Source organism: Anabrus simplex, chromosome X (assembly GCF_040414725.1).
Source record: "Anabrus simplex isolate iqAnaSimp1 chromosome X, ASM4041472v1, whole genome shotgun sequence".
In the NCBI taxonomy this organism is placed as follows: Eukaryota; Metazoa; Arthropoda; class Insecta; order Orthoptera; family Tettigoniidae; genus Anabrus; species Anabrus simplex.
In genome coordinates this window covers 195,346,976-195,372,864 of record NC_090279.1, presented here as the reverse complement: position 1 = coordinate 195,372,864, position 25,889 = coordinate 195,346,976, and the positions used below count along the sequence as shown (strand labels likewise).

The 25,889-nt window shown below is 40.0% G+C and overlaps 1 protein-coding gene across 7 annotated transcripts in view; it reads left to right on the top strand.

Moving 5' to 3' along the window:
- The first annotated feature begins 312 nt into the window (after positions 1 to 312).
- Positions 313 to 25,889, top strand: part of LOC136886823 (zinc finger protein 567) — a 232,683-nt gene continuing 207,106 nt past the window's right edge. For 6 of the 7 annotated variants that reach the window (XM_068231005.1, XM_068231004.1, XM_068231001.1 and 3 more), the window contains exon 1: positions 313 to 505. The gene's annotated coding sequence lies outside the window, so the exon portion shown is untranslated. Of the gene's footprint in view, positions 506 to 16,395; positions 16,455 to 25,889 lie in introns of those variants that run through there. The other variant, XM_068231003.1, reaches the window with a different exon arrangement.

The window sequence follows — 25,889 nt, the reverse complement described above, 5'->3', positions numbered from 1 at the left end:
AAGTGGCGTTTGTCATTTGGACAAAGTTACGATATTATAGAGCCTAGGCCGACGTACATTCGTGGCCATTTTTAATATGGATATTTTCAAAATATTTTTCATTTTGAGGTGATAAAATTATGAATTTAATAATCTGTATAATGCTCGGGAGGGGTCTATAGCATTATGGTCTAAATAGTATAATTATATATGACAGAATTTTAATACGCTACCGATACCGCCCACTATTCGGGTTTGCTAAAGCTTTGTTTTACTCCTTGACAACTTACGTTGCAACATGTTTGCTCCCAGTATTCGATTGGTGCCATCGGGGTTTCCAATTGAAATCATCTTCATTTTCTGGTCGTTTGTTTAGATTGTCGTTTGTATGCGAATGTGAATGTGTGCTAATGCCAAATATACATTTTTTTAACGAGTAATACTCTTGATACTGACATGTACATCTCGTGTTATAGTTTTTCCCCGTGTGTAATTCAAGTGTGAAAATTATAAACTCCCCATCTAGGTAATTAACCTTGGTAACCCGTTATGCCTTTACTTTTCAATGTATAACCTAAGTAAATTACTTGTCGCAGCCTTTTTATGATGTAGGCGTGAAAATACTTAGTTGGTGGAGTTGGTGGATAAAAAGATAAAATGTCAACAGTTCTCTTATTTCAATCGCGTAGCCAGAATGATTCTTGGGAATTTCACCGAAGCTTAATCCCTAGATGATCGGTTTTTGTAGCACACGATTGACAATCCTTCTTCATGTCTAATTTTCATTGACGCATTACGGTGCGTTTGAGTTCGCTTCTATGCGTACAAGTATTCTTGATGAGCTGATGGACATACCTTCTGCATTCTCAGATGTAAATGATCTTGTAGCCTGATGACAGTCATATCTGCAGGAAACAGTTCGCCGCTGGAGACTAGATTTTTTTTAAAAAAAATAATTAAGTTAATCTCAGTAACGACGTTAGGTTTTGCACCAAAGGAAACAGTCGATCCTCTTATAACTGATTCCTTTATAAATGCACTTGTATCTTCATTCCATCTGTTAACGTCAACAAGGACAGGTGTACGAAAATATTTAGGTATGCGTACCATTTATTTTATAATTATTAAAATCAGGCGAACTCGGGATAAATGTCGCTCATGCGTTTTCTCGCCGGCTTTGTTTATAAATTCTTATTTTTTTAAATCTGCGACCATGAAACCCTTAATTAGCAAATTCTGCTTTCATAAATTCACAGTTTCCTTGCTCTGTAGTTTTGATTTGCAAAGTATGTATGAAGCTGTTGACACTCAAACAGAGCTGCAATGTATCTACTGGTACAAGACTAGTAGCCGCATAATTTGCATGAGTTAGGCATCTGTATTCTGACCTATAGCCAGATTATTTTGGGTTGCTTTATAAAGATGTATTTCTCAGCAGTTTGCAGACCTCACCAAAATTTTGTGCAAGATGCAATTTGCCATTGGTATTTCTTACTTTTTAAAGCAGCAAAAAAAGAAAAAGAAAAGAGAGACTCAGGTTTTCTGTGGTTCCCCATGAGAAAATTTGAGGAGGGTTTTTCTCCCAAACCTGTAAATTTTCAAACCTGATATAAATTTAACTGTCATTTTTCTGTTCTGACTCCTGAACACTGTTTGTTTTTGCATGGTCTTGTGTTTTTTCTCTCAATAACTTATATTCTAGGTTTTTTTTTTAGCAACTAAATTGGTATGTTTGTAAGTAAATACAAGTATTGCCAAACCCAGCTGAGGCCTGCCCTGTGTCAGCTACCCATCTCAGTAGTTGAAATCTCATGAAGCAAGTTTATTTGTAGAAGATACGATGTCATCAATAGTTGACCCTTTGCAGCCCAATACTCCCTACATTCAGCTGCGCGGGGAATGACTTGTTTATTTCTCGCGGTCTTCTCGCCAAGGACGTGTGTGTGTGTGCTCGGGTGGTGTAACAGTGCTGCCAACCTCTTCATTTTGGAACTAAGACTAGTGCCAAGCAAAGCGATAGCAGCACATTCTATATTGGACAGTTAGCAAAAGATGAATTAACTTATGTTTCGGGTCAGTAAGAAATCGATTGGTCTGGATTGATTAGGTCCGGTTAGTGACAAAGCGATTGTTCTGGATTGGTTAGGTCCGGCTAGTGACAAAGCGATTAGTCTGGATTGGTTAGGTCTGGTTAGTGATAAAACCATTGAACTGTGACCAAGCAAAGGGGGTTAGGGACACAAAGCAGTTTTTAGGTCTCTAGCATTCTGTAGGGCGATAGTAGTGCATTCTGCATTAACGTAAGTATTATATTAAATTACTGCTGTTGTGCATTTACAAATTTTTCTTTACATGGAGTTTTTCTTTGTGCTTTTATTCAGCCGGGGTTGGTAACACAATCTAATTATCAGCATTGATGGCAATGACATCATATTCTGTTCATGTTGACCGATAGGAATGCAAGTACCTGCTTCAGCCATGGACGATGGTGGGTGCGGCTCTTTATTAGGTTATAAATGTAATGGGGTGGTGGGTTCCTGGACATCGCAATGAACACATCTCTCCTCTAAAATGAATTCCAAGTAAGATTTGCATTAAAGTATGAAGGCTTTCACGGCCGGTGCCAATATAATAAAAATCTTCCGGGCTGTTATGCCGTGGTCCACTCCTCTCGCTTCTCCCAGACTGCTGCGGGATACAGGAGAGCGTATCTACACGACGCCACACAACCACACAAGATGACTACCGCAGCAGTAGTCGAAACGTCTGGGAGAAGCGAGAGGAGTGGACCACGGCATAACAGCCCGGAAGATTTTTATTATAAGATTTGCATTATTTTCACTTCCTTATAATGTTACAAACTTTGGGCTGCGGAGTGTCAACTTATACCATGTCTCAAATGTACTATTGCTTGTAGCTGTGTATGTTTGAATAATTATAACAGTGAAATTGTTATCTCATTAGATGAGATTGAGTGTTACAACTAACGAGTACTATACATTAACACTAGAACAGCGGAAGGGGTCAAAATGACACCCACCTTCAATTTTTCTTTAATAATGTGCGCCCTGTTATATCGTTTCTCTTCAAGTATCTCGAGTTTTAACATTTTAAAATCTGTTTATGGTGACGTATCGCTCCCAACAAAATATTTACATTTTCATACATTTTTGATATGCCATAGCCTGGATAGCGGAAGGGATTATTTTGACACCTGTACAATTCCTTATTACAACACAGGAGTTTGCATTGCCAGACAACAGTAAGTACCCAGCCTGGATTATTAGTATTGCTGAGATCTTACTGTCAGATGACAGGCATGTGTTGCGATTGTCTTTCTACCGAAGAGATATCTCATATGCCAGAATATTCTGATGTTGAATCTGAAAGTGAACAAGTGAAAGTGATAATGATATTTTGCTAGAGACAAGCGAGACTAGTGAGGATGATCATGAGACAAAGGATGGATTATCAGCAGGAAAAGTTGAAAGTGGTAATCTGCCTCCGAACTCGCCTCAGATGTCTCTATCAGTTGGGTGTTTCATCAGTGAAGATAGTTGCTTGAGACAGAACCCAGTGGGAGGTCTTAGATTCAAACTCATCAGGAAGGCTGTCCTGCAGTGAACGTCCTGAAAGAGCGGGGTGGTCCCACAACAACATATGCTTACCGAGTTATCAACTCTGTCACTAATGCCTTTCGTCTCCTCTTTGATGAATTGATGGTTCGTGTAATAATAAAACTACACACAGAATCATTCACTCAGAAAAACCTCAAAACGGACTGGGTTGTGTCACTTGAGGAGTTGAAGGCTATGATTGCCATTTTGTATACTCAGGGTGTTCTGTGTTCTAAATGTGTATCTGTGGATGATCTATGGCCGCATTTCTGTGGACAGCAATTCATGAAGGACACAGTGTCGAGGTAGATTTCGAGAGCTTCTCAGATTCATTCCTTTTGACGAGAAATCAACCCATGCTCAGCACCTGCCAGCTAACAGGTTTGCTCTTGTCTGTGAAATCTGGGACAAATATATGAAAAATTGCCTAAATATAACAGTCGATAAACAGTTACTTCCCAGCAAAACCAGGGGCAGATTTACCCAGTTTATGACAAACAAGCCTGACAACTATGGGTTCAAATTCTGGATTGCTACAGGTGTGGCCACAAAATTCATCTGCAATGCTTTTCCATACCTTGGTAAGATCGACTCTTGTCCATGTAGGGCCTAGCCGTTTCTAAACCAAGGGAGAAACATGATGAACAGACAGCTTCTATACATCCCTCAACTTGCTGAGAAGCTCCAAGATAAAAAACTTCGTTGGTCATTCGTCATGAAATCCGTATTGAGGTGAAGGTGTACCAGGGGAAGAAGAACAAGAACATCCTTTACCACACAGCACGACGCTCAAGTAACATTGAGCACAGAAAGAAAAAAGCCAGATACTGTAACTTTCTATAACAGCATGAATCATGGGGTAGATGTGGTTGATCAAATGTCTTGTAAATATACCACCAACAGTGCATGGATAAAGTGGCCAAGGCATGACTTTTACATCATCTTAGACCTAACAGCTATCAGTGCTTGGGTCATTTACAAGTAAGTAACAGGTAGGAAGATAAAGCAGAAGAAGGAGGTGCAGGTTGGAAAGAAATGGAGTTAGAAATGGCTGTGGAAGTAAGGAGAATTTGAAGAAAGTTACTAGGAAATTGAATCTAGCAAAGAAGTCAGCGAAGGATAACATGATGGCAAACATAATTGGTGGTCATACAAATTTTAGTGAAAAATGGAAGGGTATGTATAGGTACTTTCAGGCAGAAACCGGTTCCAAGAAGGATATTCCAGGAATAATTAATGAACGAGGGGAGTGTGTATGCGAGGATCTCAAAAGGCAGAAGTATTCAGTCAGCAGTATATAAAGATTGTGGGTTACAAGGATAATGTCCAGATACAAGTGGTGACTGATACTAAAGAAGTATTAAAATTTACCTATGACAACACTGACATTTACAGTAAGCTACAAAAGTTGAAAACTGGAAAAGCAGCTGGAATTAATAAGGTTTCAGGGGATGTACTGAAGACAATGGGTTGGGATATAGTACCATATCTGAAGTACTTATTTGATTATTGTTTGCATCAAGGAGCTATACCAAATGAATGGAGAGTTGCTATAGTAGCCCCAGTGTATAAAGGAAAGGGTGATAGACATAAAGCTGATAATTACAGGCCAGTCAGTTTGACATGCATTGCATGTAAGCTTTGGGAAAGCATAACCGGTTTGATAGAAGGCAGTTTGGGTTTAGAAAAGGTTATTCCACTGAAGTTCAACTTGTAGGATTCCAGCAAGATATAGCAGATATCCTGGATTCAGGAGGTCAATTGGACTGTATCGCGGTTGACCTATCTAAGGCATTTGATAGGGTAGATCATGGGAGACTACTGGCAAAAATGAGTGCAATTGGAATTGACAAAAGAGTGACTGAATGGGTGGCTATATTTCTAGAAAATAGAACTCAGAGAATTAGAGTAGGTGAAGCTTTATCTGTCCGTGTAATAATTAAGAGGGGAATTCCTCAAGACAGTATTATTGGACCTTTATGTTTTCTTATATATATCAATGATATGTGTAAAGAGGTTGAATCAGAGGTAAGGCTTTTTGCAGATGATGCTATTTTGTACAGAGTAATAAATAAGTTACAAGATTGTGTGAAACTGCAAAATGACCTTGATAATGTTGTGAGATGGACAGCAGGCAATGATATGATGATAAATGGGGTTAAAAGTCAGGTTGTGAGTTTCACAAATAGGAAGAGTCCTCTCAGTTTTAATTACTGTGTTGATGGGGTGAAAGTTCCTTTTGGGGATCATTGTAAGTACCTAGGTGTTTATATAAGAAAAGACCTTCATTGTAGTAATCACATAAATATGATTGTTAATAAAGGGTACAGATTTCTGCACATGGTTATGAGGGTATTTAGGGGTATTTTAGGATGTAAAGGAGAGGGCATATACTGTAAGTCTCTGGTAAGACACCAACTAGAGTATGGTTCCAGTGTACGGGACCCTCACCAGGATTACTTGATTCAAGAACTGGAAAAAATCCAAAGAAAAGCAGCTCGATTTGTTTTGGGTGATTTCCGACAAAAGAGTAGCATTACAAAAATGTTACAAAGTTTGGGCTGGGAAGACGTGGCAGAAAGGAGACAAGCTGCTCAACTAAGTGGTATGTTACGAGTCTCATGTTCCGAGCTGTCAGTAGAGAGATGGCGTGGAATGACATCAGTAGACGAAGAAGTTCGAGTGGTGTCTTTAAACGTAGGAAAGATCACAATATGAAGATAAAATTGGAATTCAAGAGGACAAATTGGGGCAAATATTCGTTTATAGGAAGGGGAGTTAGGGATTGGAATAACTTACCAAGGGAGATGTTCAATAAATTTCCAATTTCTTTGCATTTTTTAAAGAAAAGGCTTGGAAAACAACAGATAGGGAATCTGCCAACTGGGCGACTGCCCTAAATGCAGATCAGTATTGATTGATTGATTGATTGATTGATTGATTGATTGATTGATTTGTAGATCTGGCAGGTAAACTAACAAGAAGCAAGGGCAACAACAAAAACAAAATAACAGCAAGAGGAGGTTGTAGGACTGTGTCCCTTTAAAAAGTGGAAGAAGTTGGTCTGTATAGCCCATATCTGCCCAAATAATTTTTCTGTGGAATATTGCAATATATTTCATAAGTACAGTTGTCTGTAACCTAAATGAAAGGGTTATGATGATTTTAGGTTTCATTAACATATTTTCACGGAGATTTTCTGTGTCTACAGTGAGCCTGGATGGGTAGGGTAAAAAACATGCTCAATACAGGAACTTTTCTTCGCATTTTAAGCTCATATGAATGTAGTAATTAATCATTTAGTAATTATTAGTCACATAAGTGTTGAATAAGCACAAAAAATTACAAAATATATGATAACATAAATGGGGAACAGTTTTGTATCAATTTAGAATGACCGGCTAAATGGCTAAATGGTTAGCGTGCTGGCCTTTAGTTCAGAGGGTCCCGGGTTTGATTCCCGGCCAGGTCGGGCATTTTAACCTTAATTGGTTAAATCCAATGGCTCGGGGGCTGGGCTTGTGTGGCTTATACAGCAGTAGAAATCATCCCAGATAGGGCCCTCATCTCCACAGATATGCAGGTCGCCTAATAGGCCGTCTACGAGAAAAATATCTACACGAGGCCTCTCCACAGGCCATACACCATTATTAATATAATTTAGAATGCACACTGTTTCAAAATAAATGGATAATATTTGTGTGATTGTATTACTTGTGCCGGGCTGAGTGGCTCAGACGGTTGAGGCGCTGGCCTTCTGACCCCAATTTGGCAGGTTCGATCCTGGCTTAGTTTGGTGGTATTTGTAGGTGCTCAAATACGTCAGCCTTGTGTCAGTAGATTTACTGGCACGTAAAAGAACTCCCCCAGGACTAAATTCTGGCACCTCGGTGTCTCTGAAAACCGTAAAAGTAGTTAGTAGGACGTAAAGCAAATAACATTATTTATAATTGTATTGTTATACACACGACACCAAATTTTGAGCAAGTTTGATCACTCTGCAAATAGCAAAAAAGGAAAACTACGAGTATAACTTCAAAACAGTTTAGCCTGCGTTTTGAGGTTACACTCTGCTTTTCGTCATCCAGTCTGATTTAGTATGAGTGAAATGCCTCGAAGCAAAGGACATGGCAGCCAGCGTTACTTGTTTTTGCGCTCTTTCCTGGGAGCTTTACCACATTGAGCGCACTGCTCTTGCTTCTCTTTTGTTTTGAGGTAGTGGGATACCCCATCGAAATGCACTTCTGGCAACACAAGTGAAGATACTTTCTACTAAGTCTTTCTGCGTTACGACGCGTAGTGGCACAAGATCTGATATATACCCTAACGATGTACCGTATGAAGCCCTTTGGGGTCAAACAGTAAAGTTGTCATGTATTGTTCCTGCGTTACGGCGCATAGTGGCACAAGAGCTGATATATACCCTAACGATGTACCGTATGAAGCCCTTTGGGGTCAAACAGTAAAGTTGTCATGTATTGTTCATGGAGACGTTCAGAAGGAACGCAATTAGAGGCCCGTACCATTTCTTGTTTTTGATGCTGATGCAGTAACAAGATACATTTTGATCCAACCGATCTACGCCCACCATATAATGTACACAAAGATTTTCAGAGGGCTGTAGAGCCAAGGAGCGAGTGTGTGAACCTGTCATCCTCCATTCGCTTCGCATGACCCCACCAACAAAGCTGGTTTACGCTTCATCCTTCAAGCTTATTCTTAACTTAACCTTTATTTCTTTATTCTATGTATGGCTTTCGTGGCTGCTGCTACTTTGCCTTGAACTTGTATCCTGTAGGAAGGCAAGGTTGTTTGCAGGTACACTCCTAAGTACTTGAATTTGTTCACGGTCGTTAGCATATCTCCTTGCGGAATTAGTGGTCATCAGATGCTAATTTACCTCCTTTTCTGAAGATCATGTGCACTGTTTTCTCTTTATTGATCTGTAAGCTGTTTTTGCCGGCCCATAATTCACGTTTCTGGAGCGCAGCTTGCAGGTCGTCTTTGTACTGTGATCCTAGTGCCATGTCATCTGTGTACATATGGGGGTAGCCCAGAAACTAATGCACGGCATTTTTTTTCTTCAACAGGTATTTATTGAACACAATGAAACTTGTACATAAGAAGGAATGATGTTTCTTCTACACTCCCTATTTTTCCACAAAATCTCCTTCTCGTTCTATGGTCTTCCTCAAGAGAGACACAAGAGTGTGTATGTCCTGGGCGGTACCACTCCTTGTTCTGCTCACGAAGCCATTTCTTCACTATGCGAATCACCTTTTTGTTATCCTCAAAATGTCTCCTACGAATGGCATTCTTCAATGGCCCAAACAAGTGTAAGTCTGAGGGAGCTAGGTAAGGGCTATAGGGTGGATGGGGTAACACTGTCCAACCCTGTTTTGTGATGTGTTCTAACATCCTCAAACTTGTGTGAGGGCGTGCGTTATCATGTTGAAAGCAAACTATCACCTGGATTGTTATGGCGTCCAAACGCTTCTTGAGTTTGGTTAATGTGTTCACGTATGCTGTATCCGGCATCGCATCAATGAGTATGACACCATCAACGATCCCAAAAAACACCTTACCAGCGGAAGCAGTTGCTTTGAATTTTTTCTTCTGTGGAGAGTCAGTATGGCGCCGTTCCATAGATTGCTGGTCTGTTTTGGGCTCAAAATGGTGAACCCTGGTTTCATCACCTGTCACAAGAAGGCTTTCCCCTCTGCTTCAAAACGTTGCAGCAACTCAGAAGAAATGTTTTTCTGAGAGTTTTGTGTTCCTCTGTAAGATGGTGCGGAACCCATCGTGAACACTTTTTTGCATAATCATGAGCACCGGTGATTACACCCACACATCCTTTGCTGATTGACAGCTCCCGCTCCAACTTCCAAGTCGTTCTGCGTCGGTCCTCGCGAACGAGTTCCTGACCTCTACAAATCTTGGACCTCTGCTGAACCCTTTTCAGATGGTCTCGCCCTCTGTGCCTAGTGACTAACTGTACTTCTGTCGACGGTTGATGCTCCATAAACTGCACATAAACGTTTGTGAATGTTTCTAAACGTTTCTTGCTCCGCAGTGAGAAATTCAATGACGACACGCTGCTTATAACATACATCACTTACAGACGCCATGTTGAACCATTGCTGCAAGTACGCTATCTGTCAGAAGAAACGGAAACTTTGCGCGCGCACTCTGTCATGTAACTAGACGTGCGATTCATGGCTTCCATCATAAGACCTGCCGAACACACAGGTTTCATCAGTGTAACGAAGACTGTGTATGTTCATATCTAAAGTTTTGCATTCGTACCACTGTTGCGGGTTGAGAGAAAAATTGTGGTGCATTATTTGGATTGAGTTGATAATGTCAGCTGTTAAGATGTTAAATAGTAGGGGACTCATGTGGTCACCCTGGAGTACGTCATTCGTCTGTCTGACCTCCTCTGATAGGACACGACACTGTTTATGTGGTTGTATGCTAAACCAAACTCTCCTTACCTACTGCACTGACATTATTTAAGGTAGTCGTAATACCAGTTTTGTCATTTGGAATAGAAATAATATGGGAGCAGCTTGCGAACAGCGACCTCACACGATTAGAAAGTGTGAAAGCAAGAGACCTGAAGAGAGCTCTAGGAGTTGGGATACTTGCACCCTCAATGATTGTCTACGATATTAACAAGGGAAAGCTTCTTCTTCATAGAAGACTTGAGACTGCAATTAATGCTAACGTCTACTGTCCCTACCAAGCCCATCCCGAATTACGGTGGAGGAAGAGAAATGACATCGACCCCGAGTTCTATGGCATAAGTGCAATGATAGATCGGCAGCGGACAAATACTGGGCAGGACCAACGACATGTTGTAACTAGACGTGCGATTCATGGCTTCCATCATAAGACCTGCCGAACACACAGGTTTCATCAGTGTAACGAAGACTGTGTATGTTCATTGTGTAACAGGGAGGGTGACCACTATCACTTAGTAATGTGTGCAAAAAGAACAAAAACCATCTGAGACTATAGTGAAAACTAATTACATCATATGACTCATTTCTATGTATTAAGTTAAATAATTCTCTTTCTGTCTCTCAATAATTTATTATTTCTTCATTCTGAGCACTCTCCTACCATTGTTCCCACCTGTTTATACCAGCAATCATTCTCACTATGTTCATGCCTGTTACTTTGTACCTATCCCATGAAAGGTAGGTTAAAGGTCCAACGTTGCACGGTTCGGATGACCTCACAATGCACTCAACAGGCTCAAGAATGTTGGTCCATTATGCACAGCTACTGAATTACTGTTTTCTTGCTGTGTGGACAATATGCACCACAGCCATAGAAAAGAGCCTCTCAAAGGGAATTCGGCCCTGCAGGGGTCACTGTTTCCATGACAGATTGGCCTAGATGCTTCTACAAAGTGACAAATATGAAAGATCAATATTCAATACAGTGGAACCTTGGATTGTGAGCATAATTCATTCCGGCAACGTGCTTGTAATCCAAAGCACTTGTATATCAAAGCAAGTTTTCCTATAAGAAACAATTGAAATGCGGATGATTCGTCCACAACACAAAAATATTTATTCGCATACCATTTATGAAACAAAATATAACTTAAAACAAATTAAACTGCACTTTACCTTACAATAGAATCATTGTTGGTGTGAGGGAGGCGAGAGATGACATGAGAAGAGTTACTGTGTAGCACGAATTTTACTAACGGAATCACTGCTGTCCTTTGGCTCACTGGAATTGTTTCCTTTTCGTGCAACTTTAACGAGGAACCTGTCCGATGACTGTTGCTTTTGCCTCTTTTTGAGGATTTCATGAAAATGTGACATTGCATTGTCATTGAACTAATTCATCGTTCATACTGCTACAGCCTTATTCTGGTGATGTTTTTCTACAAAATATTGCACTGTTTCCCACATTTTGCACTTCTCCCGAATCTCAGTTGAAGTGAGAGATTCCATTGACTTTTCCTCCTCCTCTTCCCCGCGTGAGATCTCCTCCATAACCTCCTCCTGTTGTTTGCGATGCAGGTCCATCAGTTCGTTGGTAGATAGTTCCTAGCTATGTTCTTCCAACAGCTCTCAAATGTCCACGTCATTCACCACCAACTCCATAGTCTTCCCTAAGGACACAATTTCATCGATAATCGGCAGCTCATTTTCAACAATCTCCTCAAAGTCACGTCCAAGAACACAGTCAGGCCACAACTTTCCACAAGCGGAAGTGAGAGTTCTCTGGGTAACTCCATCCCAGGCTTTATCGATGATCTTCAGGTAGTTTATGATGGGGAAATGCTTTTTCCCAAACTCTCAGATGGTAAGGTTTGTTCCTTTGGTCACTTTGAAGCATCTCTGAAACAGTGCTTTGGTGGATAGCTTCTTGAAGTTCGAAATGACTTGCTGATCCATAGGCTGGAGTGGTGGAGTTGTGTTGGCAGGAAGGAACTTAACCTTAACGAACTTGAATTCCTCTAGTAAGTCGTCCTCAAGGCCTGGAGGACGAGCAGGAGCATTGTCCGTAACCAGCAAGACTTTGAGCGGCAGATTATTTTCTGAAAGGTACGGTATTTCTTCATTACAGGACCAAAGACCTCTTTCATCTATTCAACAAACGAACAGGGGAGGGAAAACGTAGGCACGCCCGACGCTCGTATTGCGGAACCTCACTCGCTTATCAAGTTACAATTTATTTTAAATTTTTGCTCGTCTTGCAAAACACTCATAGACCAAGTTACTCGCATTCCAAGGTTTTACTGTACAGTCACATTAAAGATAGACAAATCACAGATGATTTTTCAAACTTCCCGGTTTTCTTATTTTTACTGATTGTGGCGGCCCCGTAGCTACACATGTTGTAAGCTCTATCAGACACAATGTCAACACACCGGCCAATAGCAACAAAGAAAATGGACGCATTTTTGAGTTTACACTGTCTTGCTTTGAATTCTTCTATATAAGTAAGAATACTGCTAGGGGTGGGTTGACCGGGCGAGTTGGCCGTGCGCGTAGAGGCGCGCGGCTGTGAGCTTGCATCCGGGAGATAGTAGGTTCGAATCCCACTATCGGCAGCCCTGAAAATGGTTTTCCGTGGTTTCCCATTTTCACACCAGGCAAATGCTGGGGCTGTACCTTAATTAAGGCCACGGCCGCTTCCTTCCAACTCCTAGGCCTTTCCTATCCCATCGTCGCCATAAGACCTATCTGTGTCGGTGCGACGTAAAGCCCATAGAAAAAAAAAAAAAAAAGGGGGTGGGTTGGTGCATCCCTGGCAATCTTAAAGGAAGGATGTATCCTCTCTGTCACTTCAGGTATTATTAAACATCATATGGTGAGATGGATACCAAAGCGCCATTCTTTCTAGTAATGAATAAGATATCCTGAGTTCATTCAGCAGGATCAGTCTGAAAACAGACTGATGTAAAGATAGTTTCATCCGAAAATTCTCTTCTTATTATTTGTTAAGATGGAAGCATTACTTTTTTTTCATTGTTGGCTCAGTTAATGCAACTTCAAAGCTTTCCAGTCTGTCAAAACCCTAATTAATACTGTTACTATACTATTTTAAGGGAAGTGGAGGTGGTAATAACCGTGGGGGTAGACGAAGGTGTGAATATGACAAGCAGATTAGAGCAGATGTAGGATGTAGTAGTTGTGTAGAAATGGAAAGGTTAGCACAGGATAGGGTGACATGGGAAGCTGCATCAATCCAGTCTGTGGACTGATGACTCGAACACACTATTTGCAGACAATATTGTGGTCTGGGGAACAAACAGCGAAGAAGTTCAAAAACAATTTGTTTCACTGAACAAAAAAATGGAAAAGTATGTTATGAATATCAGTACAGAGAAAAGCAAGACCGTGGTGATAGCAAGAGGAGAAAAGGCAGAGAAAGGCAGTGTGAAAATTGGTGGTCAAAGCCTTGAAATTGTTGACAGTTTCAAATACTTAGGGAGTGAATTAATGCAGAATACAAGAATGGACATGGAGATTAGCAAGAGGGTGCAACAGGGCAATGCATTCTTACCAGACTGTAAGAAACCTTGTCTGGAATAAGGAAGTGTAAAGAGATAGTGCACAAAATGTATTATCCACCCAGAATTGACTTATGTGGCTGAAACCTGAACAATGACACATAGGGAGGAGAGTAGAATTCAAGCCAGTAAATGAAGTATCTAAGAAGTATGACAGGAAAAACAGATTGAGTGACTAACATGTGAGAAAGGTTGGAATGGAAAACCTAAATGAGAGAATTGATAGGAGTAAACTAGAATGGTTTGGGGATGTAAAGAGGATGGAGGAGGAAAGAATACCAAAACAGATTGAAAACAGAGGGAAAGAGAGTGCAAGGAGACCTAGAACAAGGTGGATCAATTCATTAAAGAGGAGTGCGAGAAGAAGAAACCAGGACTGGGACAAAATGTTGGGGTAGGAATGGTGGAAAGAGAGAGGAAAGTGGTGAAGTGCCATAAATGCCCTGACTTGGCAGGAGCTGGATGAGGGAAAAGGAGGAAGAAGATGATGTCGGTGATGTATGATATTTTCCAAGTGTTTCCAACTTACAAGATTTGCTCTCTGAACATGACTGCATGACATGGAGATGTGCTAGATTTGAGTGTAGTTTTGGACATGTTTAGTGAGATAGTGGATATGAGGGGTGTGGTATTTATTAAGTGTGTGTGTGTAATTAAAAATAACATGTTCATCTCGATTTAGCCTGCACTATTTGTTTTGGAGACAAAAATATGTAGGCCTATAATATCCATCAGTTGACTTAAAAAAATGAAAACATGGTTATTATTTTAAAATTAGAAAATTAACCTGTGTAAGCTGTGTTGGATGTTTATGCACAAAGTCAGTCTAGATAGTCAACCCATTCAAATGCAAAACCAAGTTGACAAATAACCATAATGGTTGCAGAACAAAATATTTAAAAAATAAACCCAAAACAAACAAAAACAGGCCAGAGTTTCTAGTACGGAACGTGTTTTAAGGAAGGTCATAAAATGAATGTAACTTCACTGAGATGCGTATTTTGTCCATAAGACTTGCAAAGTAAATGCTGAAAGACATAAATGCGTGGAAAAAATACCATATTTATGCAAATAATCCCTGCCACCAAATAATCCCCGCACCCTAATTTTAGGAAGGCTCATTTTGAAAAAATTTAATGAACTAAAATTCCTTCCATTGAAAGAGTAACATAGGGACAAACAAACGTTTCATATCACTCCGCGAGGCCAACGTGGTCTTTACACAAATATCGTGTACATTAACGGATAAAGCTGCTTTGCCTGAGCATATTTGAGAAATACGTTATCACTGCTATAAAATATATTTGCCATGAAAATTGTCAAGTAGGTCTAGGTATTTCATTAATCTCAACCTGCAGTCGGCTCGATTCCCTGTAGATCGAAAGATTCATTGTCTCTTGCATCACTAGTATCCTCTCCTAAATTACTTACAAATTCGTTACACACGTCTAAAACACTTTTCACACGCGGCCTTTTCTTTACGCGGATATTAACACGACCGGTGGTGGTTAATTCTTTTTCATGCAATGTAAACAGGTGAAACAGACATACCTGCTAACTCGGATGTTAGTTTTGCGATATGGTAAAACCTTTTTAATTCAAAGTCGTTGGGACTTTGAATTACGTGATTTCAAATTATCCACCAATTCGTACTTCAGAAATGCCGATGCTTGCAGCGTCAAAAATTTGTAATATCCGTTGCTGCATGCAGTTAACATTGATTCACAGTTTAATCCTTTCAAATGCAATGGAAAAGAACTATTTGCAAAATGTATCCAACAAGGTGCATTTACAGTATTCAAATAATGCACTTGGATAATTCACTGACAAACATAACCTCATGCAACGAAAGGAGGAAAAAAGAAAAATTTTCAAAGAGGAGAAGTCTATGCTGGCTACCCTGTGCAAGTACTGTATTCATTGAATTACTGTACTGTGTGCATTTTAGATGCCTTGTATTTGCACGGAAAGTACTCAATGCCCTTAAAACATCATGGCATATCATACTTTCCTGTAACGAAGGGAGGAAGTCTTTCATTTTACGTTTGCATTGCAACACAGTAAAGTGACCCCATTTCCTTTTAAAAAGTCTGTTTGGGCTAGGCATAAAAAACCAATGCAGTTTAATTGGCATTGACAATATTGTTCGTTGCGTACAAATTGATTATAATTATGAGCCACGATTTTTCGCCAACTGTCGGCATTGCCAGTGTTTGCGGATTCTGCTTCTTCTCACACTGCCTGTTGTTATGCGATACTGTGGTGTTCCTTAAAACACTGAATACAGAAGAATTACGATTTCACTCGAACTTAGCAGCTATGAAACAAACTGTCAAAACACTGAAGTGAGTGAAAGTGCAGAAAACTACCCCTGCACATTCCGAAAGACACATTCTATATGACGTGGAGAAATTTTGAATTTAAATTACTTTGTAAAATACTATTTTTTTAAAAATTTAAAGGCAGTTTTAAATTAAAAGTCTACATTGTTTTCCATTTAAATATGACGTTTGGAGGCAGTTTTCTTCCATCTGCAGTTACACAAAGCATAACTGTACACCCAATATTGAAAACTAGGTGAGCAAGGAGCATGTTGCCAACATTGACACAAATAAAACCCACACACCAATTTCGTGCCTCATTAAAAAAAATATTATATATATATATATATGCGGGGATTATTCGCATAAATACGGCAAGTTTTTATTTGATGCAGACGGTTGGGGATATTGAATGGAAGGTAACGTCAGTAATCCAAAAGATAATGGAATGAAATCAAGTGGGGCTGATAAAACACCTTAGTGATAGAATAGGAGGTTTGTACTTGGATAGGAAAATCATTTATGAGGAGAAAAACAGTCAGGATACACACTACAACCTCTTCGCTATTTGAGGATGGTTGCCTAGTTGTACTTCCTCTTAAAACAATAATCACCACCACCACCATCTTGGCTATTTTAACACAATGCTAGGATAAAAGTTAGTTCCTGAGGCTTAACCCTTTTTTTGTGTGGGTAACTTGGCAAATATTGTTCATATGTGCACAAACACAATGTAAAAATCTTGGAATCATATTTTTCTGCTTCAATTTTTGGCATGGCACGGCTCACGGTTTTGTGGCCCAGCTGGAACAAAATAGTGCAAGAGGCCACGAGGCATGCACCACAAGTCTCAATAGTGCTGCGTGGTTTGGTGCTTGATGTCTTGCATTACTGATGGTAGCACATTGGTAGTCCTGTTACTGATACAAGAGTTATTGTGTACAGGCACATGCAGATTATGTGGACAATTCTGAAGAAAAGGCAGTGCATGCTGCAAATACTTATGGATAAATATCTATGGAATAATGACTGTAACACTGGCAACTCTTCTTTTTCTACCGCTTTTCCTACAGCGTGTGGGGTCACGACTGTGAACTATGTTTCACATGTGGATATGGCCCTGTTTTACAGTCGGATGTCCTTCCTGACTCCAATCCTGTGTGGAGGGATGTAATCACTAGGGCTAGGACGTTTAAGACCTAAAAATAACCCAAATAAGCAAGCAAATATGACCTTGAAAATGAAGAAAAGGCTAGGAAAATAACAGATAGGGAATCTGCCACTGGGTGACTGCCCTAAACGCAGATCAGTAGTGATTGATGAAATATAACGTAAAAATGACAAAATATGACCTGCAAATGATTGCCATTTTAAAATAAGTTATAAATCGAAACAGCAATTCCTTTGGTACATATTTGTTAACTAAATTCTTTATCCTTACTTTAATATTAATTTTCTGAATATACATGTTCAGCAATTATTCACAGTCTATTGTCTTCGATTCACTTATCAAACATTTGTGAATACATACCTATAAAGTACTAAGTTCGCTAGGATTATCAGATCACACAACATTTTAAAAGTCAAAACTTGTTTGCACCCTTCATTGGTGGTTTGAAATATGAGAAAACCAGAAATAAATATATTTTTTTAAAAAATATTGTGGAACGTTTAAGCCCAGATTACATTAATATTACTCAAATGTGTTGAAGCTTAAATTGAGCACCACAAAACGAATTACGTAGATGTCTTTCGTTACATTATGGTAGGGCGGCAGGGCAAATAATGCAAACTCTCATAACTTTTTCATTTTTCTCTGCAGGTGGTATGGAAGTGTATGACAAGATTCATCTTCAAAGCGTCAGGTGCGAAAGACCTCCAATTACTTAACTCATTCTTCTAAGAAGAGAAGCTCCTTTCTACGTCACAAGACGTTATTGTTGCATATTTAAATAATATTCAATCACTGCTGTCAAGTATGCACTCATCTTCAAATGTTCTGGTACCTTCTCCTCTAAGAACATCATTTATCTTGCACACACAGCGAAAACCGTGACTTCGATTAAGCCCGTTTTGAAGTTTCCGTTTTATACTGATGGCAACTATTCCATGTGATTGTTGTGCTGAAAGTTCAACACTTCTCACAATTTCAATACTTGCATGAATTTTTAAGCTAGCAGCTTCTAAACTAATAATTGCACTCGATATAATTCCAAAGTTTGTCTTAATAAATGCCAGACTCTGACAAACTGTTGGAAAACATTCCTGCTCAATCTTGGTAGAAGAGGTAGAGTATTACACTTGTATTAACTACAGATGTGATACAGAAAATCAGTTTTGTGGATACTAGTTCTCATGCAACCTGATGATGAGAATCCTCTGATTTCATTGTTTGCTTCAGTCTGTTTCATAACAAATCAAGGAATCTCTGCCAGCAGCTATGCTGCCTGTCAAAGGATTTATGAAAGAGTATAGATATATGAAATGATTCTAATTTTAAAACCGGAACGTCTTTTTAAGTCAAATTTGATAAACGTATGTTTTTAGTTTTGAAATTTTAAACTATTTTCTCCCTTCTAAATTTTGTGATATAGTGAAAATGAAAATCCACAGCCTGTTTCCAATCATTTGGCCAGTCAGGAATGGAATGAATGAAGCCCCCATCTAGCGGCAAGGATAGGAATTGTGCCAGCTGCTGAAGCCAGTCGTACGCCTTTGGGGCAATGATTAATGAATGCCATATGAAATGAAATGATATTGGAGAGTGTTGCTGGAATGAAAGATGACAGAGAAAACTGGAGTACCCAGAGAAAATCCTGTCCCGCCTCCGCTTTGTCCAGTACAAATCTCACATGGAGTGACCGGGATTTGAACCACGGAACCCAGCGGTGAGAGGCCGGTGCGCTGCCACCTGAGCTCGGAGGCTCCTTGTGATGAAGTGGAAAATCAAAATTATTTCATTATTATATTTTTCTATCTGTTAATACTTTTATTCAGAAGTTCGTTCTATCATTGGAAGCAGGCTGAATGACACTACCACTGGCTTACTAGAGCATTAGGTGGTCAGTGCACGACAAGCATTTCTTCTCGCTTCTTCTTGTCAGTCAAAGTTTATGGTTTGCCTGCCAATCCTCAGGAGGCTGATTGCAGTGTTTGTCTGCTGGGCAACTCATCACCACCTTAATCCGTTACAGCGTGTTTACATACATATACGCTCCAGCAGTTAGCATTCTCTGTACTTTTATCAGTTTCATTTCTGAAGCATTAGAAAATGGTCAACCGAGCAAGTGGCTGTGTGGTTTGGGTCACATAGCTATCAGCTTGCATTCAGGAGATAGTGGGTTCAAACCCTACTGTTAGCAGCCCTGAAGATAGTTTTCCATGGTTTCCCATTTGAACACCAGGCAAATACCGGGGCTGTACCTTAATTAAGCCCATGGTTGCTTCCTTCCCACTCTAGCCCTTTGCTATCCCATCGTCGCCATAAGATCTATCTGTGTTGGTGCGATGTAAACAAATTGTAAAAAAAAAAGAAGAGAGAGAAAAAAAAAGAAAATTGTCGACTAATTGATGCTGTGTGCACTGACTTCCAGACTTCAATAGCATGCAGCACAAAGCTTTCATTAGAAAGCTCTCAGCATATGGGGTTCAGGGAGCTGCCATGGAATGGATCAAAAGTTACCTATCGGACAGAATATGTGTTGTTTAATGTGAAGGTCGAACATCAAATCCATACTACCGGACTTCAGGTGTTCTTCGGAGGTCACTATTGGGATCCGTGCTCTTAATTTTATTTAAAAAAGTGATATCACTACTGCCATCCATGACAGCTAATCAATCCTACATGCTGATGACTTAAAAATATACAGTGTTGTTAAATGTCCAGCAGGACTTAAACAGACTTGATACATGATGCGGTGAACTTAAACCCACCCAGGTGTAATTTTATCAGTTTGTCATGTAAGAAAATTCCTCCAAGTTACAGTTACATCTCACCCCTAAATGGTGTACACACTGACATTATGGTGTTTTGGGGATGTTGGATCATGTTACAACTATCATAGGCTGATGCATTTTGATGTTGCTACCATGATAGTCTTCAGAGCAATAAGAATGAAAAATGGAAAAGAGGTAATGGCAGATGCCACTCCATAGTAACTAGACCTAAGATAGACCCTGATAGAAATGTAGTTCATTCCAGGGCCTCCAGAGTCAAGGAGAAAGATGTTGAAGACTTGACTGTGGAGGGTAGCCATGATCTACTCAGTGTATAGCCATTCCCTTTCTTAAAACTATTTGGGTGGTTAGTAATTTTTATCGCCTCATGAAACGTTGCTTCTTACAAATAACTGATGTTGCATCAAAAAAGATTTGATGGTCATTATGTGTAGCATGTTTTGTCACAGCAGACATCTTTGGCTGGCAAAGACGCAAATGTGATGTTCCTTAACTCTCATTACTGTCTTCCTACATGCTTGGCCAACATAAACAGATCCACAGGAACAAGGAATCATATACTGTATATTCCAGCAGAGTTTAAACCAATAGGATCTTTAACATATCACAAACAATTGCCTATGTTTATATTAGATGTAAAGATGGTCTTGATATTGTGCCTTTTGAGAATATTGTCAACTCTCTCCGTGACAGATTTTATGTATGGTAAGAAAGCTAGACCGAAAGGAGAAGAATTACGTTAGTCTGTCTTTTGGTTTGGGATGTAGTGCTTCGTCAATCTGTTTCTTTGAATAGTCATTGCTTAGAATTTTCTGTTTATGAATTCAAGTTCACCGTTTAACGTAACCTACTCACAAACCTCCCTTGCTTCGCTCATAAGGGTGTTGAAAACACAGCACGCTTTTGGCAAGGATGAGAGGACCCATAAAGATCTATTCGTATGGGTGGGTTTGTGATAAATCAAGTTACTTAAAGTTCCATCAGATTTCCTAGAAACAAAAACATCCAAGAATGGCAGACATCTACCACACTCAGTCTCCATGGTAGATTTAATGTTTGGATGTAAGCTGTTCAAGGTATCCAGAAATATGGATAATTCATGTTCACCGCGGGGTCAGATAACAAATGAGTCATTGACATATCTTAAGGCTGAAGACAGTGCTCATTAAAATCGTGTATAAATTAGCAACAACTGGTGCCAATGGCAATCGCATGGCAACACTATCCATTTGTTCGAAAATTGTTCCATGTAAACTGAAATACGTGGTAAGTAAAGTAAATTCATGTCCTCATTCCGAGGTGGTGCAACTCTTTTCACGCACAGCCCCAATGCAGATGAGTTGCATGTACCACTTCAACCACATACCAGTGCTTCTGCCATTCTTAAATATGTCAGTGCCAGGAATTGAACCTGGGCCTCCCGAGGACGACAGCTACGGAGGTGGTGGCGATGACAAGATGAAACACATTAACAATGTCACCAGCAAAGATCTTACCCAATAGAGACAAGGTGTCCATGATTGGAACCTTAATGATCAGAGACACAACATCAAAACTGACTAGAATATCATCAGGAGAGACATGCAAATTGGATAAAATGCCAATAAATTGTGATTATTTCCTGTTGGATGCCCTGTTACCTGTCTGTGGCTTAAGAAGTTGTGTGTAGGTTAACATATACTATTGACGATAGTACTAAGGTGAAGACTGTCTATGCATCCTAGGAAGACAATATCAAGACCATCTGTAAGCCTAATACCAACGTAGGCAGTTGCTTGCGATCTGTTAAAGATCCTGTAGGTCTAAACTGTGCTGGAATATATAAGATTCCTTGTTCCCGTGGATCGGTTTATTTTTGCCAAACATGTAGGAAGCAACGGGGGTTAAGTAACATGGCAGGCACTTACATCATTGCCAGCCAGAGAAGTCTGCTGTGGCAGAACATGTAACCATCAAATTATTTTTGATGCAACATCTGTCATTTGTAAGAAGAAACGTTTTACATCTAGAATCATTTGTAATGCGATAGAAATTACTAAACACACAAATAATTTTAACAGAGATGGCTACATACTGAGTAGACCATACGATTTATGAAATCACTTTTCTTCTTGATGGTGCAGTCCAGCCTTAAACATTATTCTGAGGTACGGTTACCATCGCAAACAGTTGTTAATCGAAAAACTTCGATAAGTTCTGATATGATTCATGAGGTGGATTAGCTGCAGACATAGGGGAACATCTTTTTCGTTTGAACATAATGAGGCATTCTGTGGAGCCGAGGGCATGAACGCACTGCGGGCATGCTGCAGATGTGCGAATGCCATGCTTTGACCCAGATGCATAAGTGTTGCATACCTGCCAACTTTCCCTATTTAGGCTGGAGACTCCTGATTTTCGACAGTTTTTCCCGCCTCCCGATTTTAGCTTATTTTTTTATGAACTTCAAACATGTTTCAAATCCGGCCATTTCAACTTTGTACACCCATGGCCGGAAGTCCATCGCTCATTGGCCACTTTCAAATAAAATATCGACGTTTATTAATGTAAGAAGTGCACGCGAATATGCGATGTTTGTTGAAACTTGTATATCGCAATGCGTATGTCGATTGTCAATCTCTCGTTCTCGCATGTTATGTTCGTGTTCGTTCACATCAGTCTGGTCGATTCTAGAGGCTCGCTAGATTTCGAGTCTTTTTTCGTAATTTAGTGACAGAATTTAAAAGATAGTGACTGTTGAATTTTCTAGAGATTTCAGGAGCCATTTGGAGACAATTCTGGCGTATTTTAATTTATTACTTGATAAAAATAGCATTGCACTTCGCATAATTGTGCGGGCGTGTGATGCTGTATATTAATCTATGCATTTGCTAAGTAATGGCATCTAAATGCATGACTGATTTGCACGTATGGAACATTGAGTACATACTATTTTCGGGAGGGGGACGCACATGTAGAATACACCCGCGGTATCCCCTGCCTGTCGTAAGAGACGACTAAAAGGGGCCCAAGGGACTCTCAACTTGGGAGTGAGGATTGGCGACCCCGGGGCCCTTAGCTGTGTCCTGGCATTGCTTCTACTTACTGGTGCCAGGCTCCTCACTTTTGTCTATCCTGTTCGACATCCCTTGGTCAACTCTTGTTCTTTTCCGACCCCGATGGTATTAGAGCATTCGAGGCCTAGGGAGTCGTTCATTTTCATGCCCTTCGTGGCCCTTGCCTTACTTCGTCCGTTACTTCACCTTTCGAAGTGACGGATCCCTTCTTTCTTCTTTTTTCTCTTTCTTTACCCCCTGTGGGTGGGGGACGCAGACGAATAATACAACCCACGGTATCCCCTGCCTGTCATGAGAGGCGACCAAGTGATGATTGAATTAGAACCATGAAACTACTTTTGATTCGTACCATCACGCAGGGAACACCCTGGGTTGCCTGTACTTGCGAGTAGTACCACTATATTAGGTACGAAATAGGATTGTGATTAGTAGCAGCATAGAGTCTGGTCTGTGGGTTTCCAGTACCCGTACGTCGTACCCATGTGAGCAACACCGCGGGTCTGGGTGTTGCCTGTGAGTTGTACACTATATGAGCGACACCGTGGGTCTGCGTTGCCTGTGATTAGTACCCACTATGTGAGGAACACCACGGGGCCCGTGGGACCGGCACCCGTGACTAGTACACCTAGGTGAGGAACCTCATCGGTTTGCGTTAGCTATGAGTGGCACCATTGTGTGAGAAACACCGTAGGTCTGCGTTACCTTTACGAAGTATAATACTTGTGAGTAGTACCATCTTGTGTGGAACACCGTGAGTCTTTGCTACTTTTGATTAGTACCCCAACATGAGAAATACCATGGTTCTACTTTACTCGCGACATGTACCATTCTGTGGGGCCTTAGACGTGGATTTTGGACCCCTTTAGACATTAAGCATCCTCGATTCAGGGTTATGCTTTATAAGTAGTCCCTTGGTCAGTAATACTATTATTTATGATGTTTTTTTGCGTCGGATCCACTGGTTTTTTGTTTATTGTTTTTTGGTTCTTGTCCATCCATTCATTCTTCATGACATTTTCTTATTTTGGTCAGTGGATGATTTTGAATTTTTTGTTGTCATTTAATTTCGTACCATTAGGGGCCGATGACCTCGATGTTAGGCCCGTTTAAACTACAAGCATCATCATCATCATCATCAAACTTCCTGTGAAGGAATAGAGACGTGTAATTTTTAACCTTGTAGCCTTGTATAGCAACAGTCAGGTTTTGAGAGTACTGCGTAAGACATGTACATAGTTTTGACCAATTGTATCTCCTGATTTTCATATCAAAATCTCCTGATTTTTGGTTTTGTAAAGTTGGCATGTATGGTGGTGAAAGGGACTACCCGTATGTTCCGAGACTCTGATAACATTTCATGTTCCTGGCCATAGCATGAGAAAGAAGTACACGTTCCATCTTCTGAAGTTCAGGACTGAGGCATTTTGTAATTCTTGGTTCCTTCAGGCTCTTCCCACACTAAATCAACTGGGTGACCCTTCTAATATGGTACAGAGGTCTCTTCTGTGCATGGGACCTAAAAACTAATGCTGCTTACAAATATAATTGTGTATAGAGACGAACATTGCACTTAGGTTTAGGTCTGCATAGATGTCAGGGTTATATGTACTTTTTATTTTGCATTATTCTATATTATTTGTTTAATGGTTAACTGAAATGTATGTTGGTACTGTATGGCTTTATCTTCTACCTCTCTCTAACATTTAAGTTAATGTGTTGATCTTGTTTTTTATGTATTGTTTAGCATTGGATTAGATGAATTTCTATCTACCTGTCATTTGATTTCATTTCTCATCTGTAATAAGGATTTATCCTGTTGGTGGTAAATCAATTTATCTATTTAGAAGTCTTATTGTACACAGATTCTTACATGCAGTATTGAAATCACCACCTGGCTAGTAGGGATAATTCTAAACTGCAGGCTACTGAGATGAAATTCCTTTGCACCATGGTACAGAAGACCAGAAGGACAAAATCAGAAAAGAGAAGATCAGAGAAGTATTGGGAATAGGAGACTTTCTCTTCAACAAGATCCAGGAATCAAGACTGAAGTGGTTTGGACACATGGAGAGGATGCCAGCAAACAGAACTCTTAAGGAGGGCATTTGAAAGAGAGTTGGAAAGAAGTGGATTGATTTTATGATGAAAGATGTTCTGCTAAGAGAATATGACTGGGACAAGTTAGTGGAAGAAGAATGATACAAAGACAGGCAATTGGAGATAGTTTCAGAAGATTGTATTTTTACCATGTATGTGCTTTGTGGGGCTGACAGGTGTTTGCCTGACACTCATCATCAAAATGAGAAAAATCTTCTTCTTCTTCTGCTTTGTTACTAATATTATTAATGAATTTGTTTCCGTTCCCCTTTGATTGTGGTAACGGTCCGACATAGTCCATAGGCATTCCATGGGTCGAGACGGTTGATGCTATGACAATAGCCCAAGCTTAGTGGACAAGGTGGGCTTACTAAGCAAGCAAGATTTAAAATCATTCACCATTTCCCAAATTTCACCACCCAAACCCTTCCAAATAAACATCTCTCGGATCGTACGTTAACTTCTTTTCTTTTCTTTTCTTTTCTTTTCTTTTCTCTTCTCTGTAAGGATGACTGAAGAACAAGAAGAGAATACTATACAGGAGGGTCATAAATTCTCCTTTCTCCTCCTCTCTTACCCCTCTTCTTCTTATTCCTTATCAACACCTACTTCCTAAGGAAGATTGAAGAATTTAAGAAGGATTTAGCGGGTCTTAAAATTCCCTTCTCCTTCTCTTCGTTTTATCTTTTAATTCCTCCTAGCATGTATGCCGCGAGCGTGCAGTTTCCACATTGCAGGGATAGTATTTACAGTGCTGATGACGATTCGTATGGTGATGATGATGGCAAAAGTGCTCAATTTTTTTTATTCGTTACCTTAT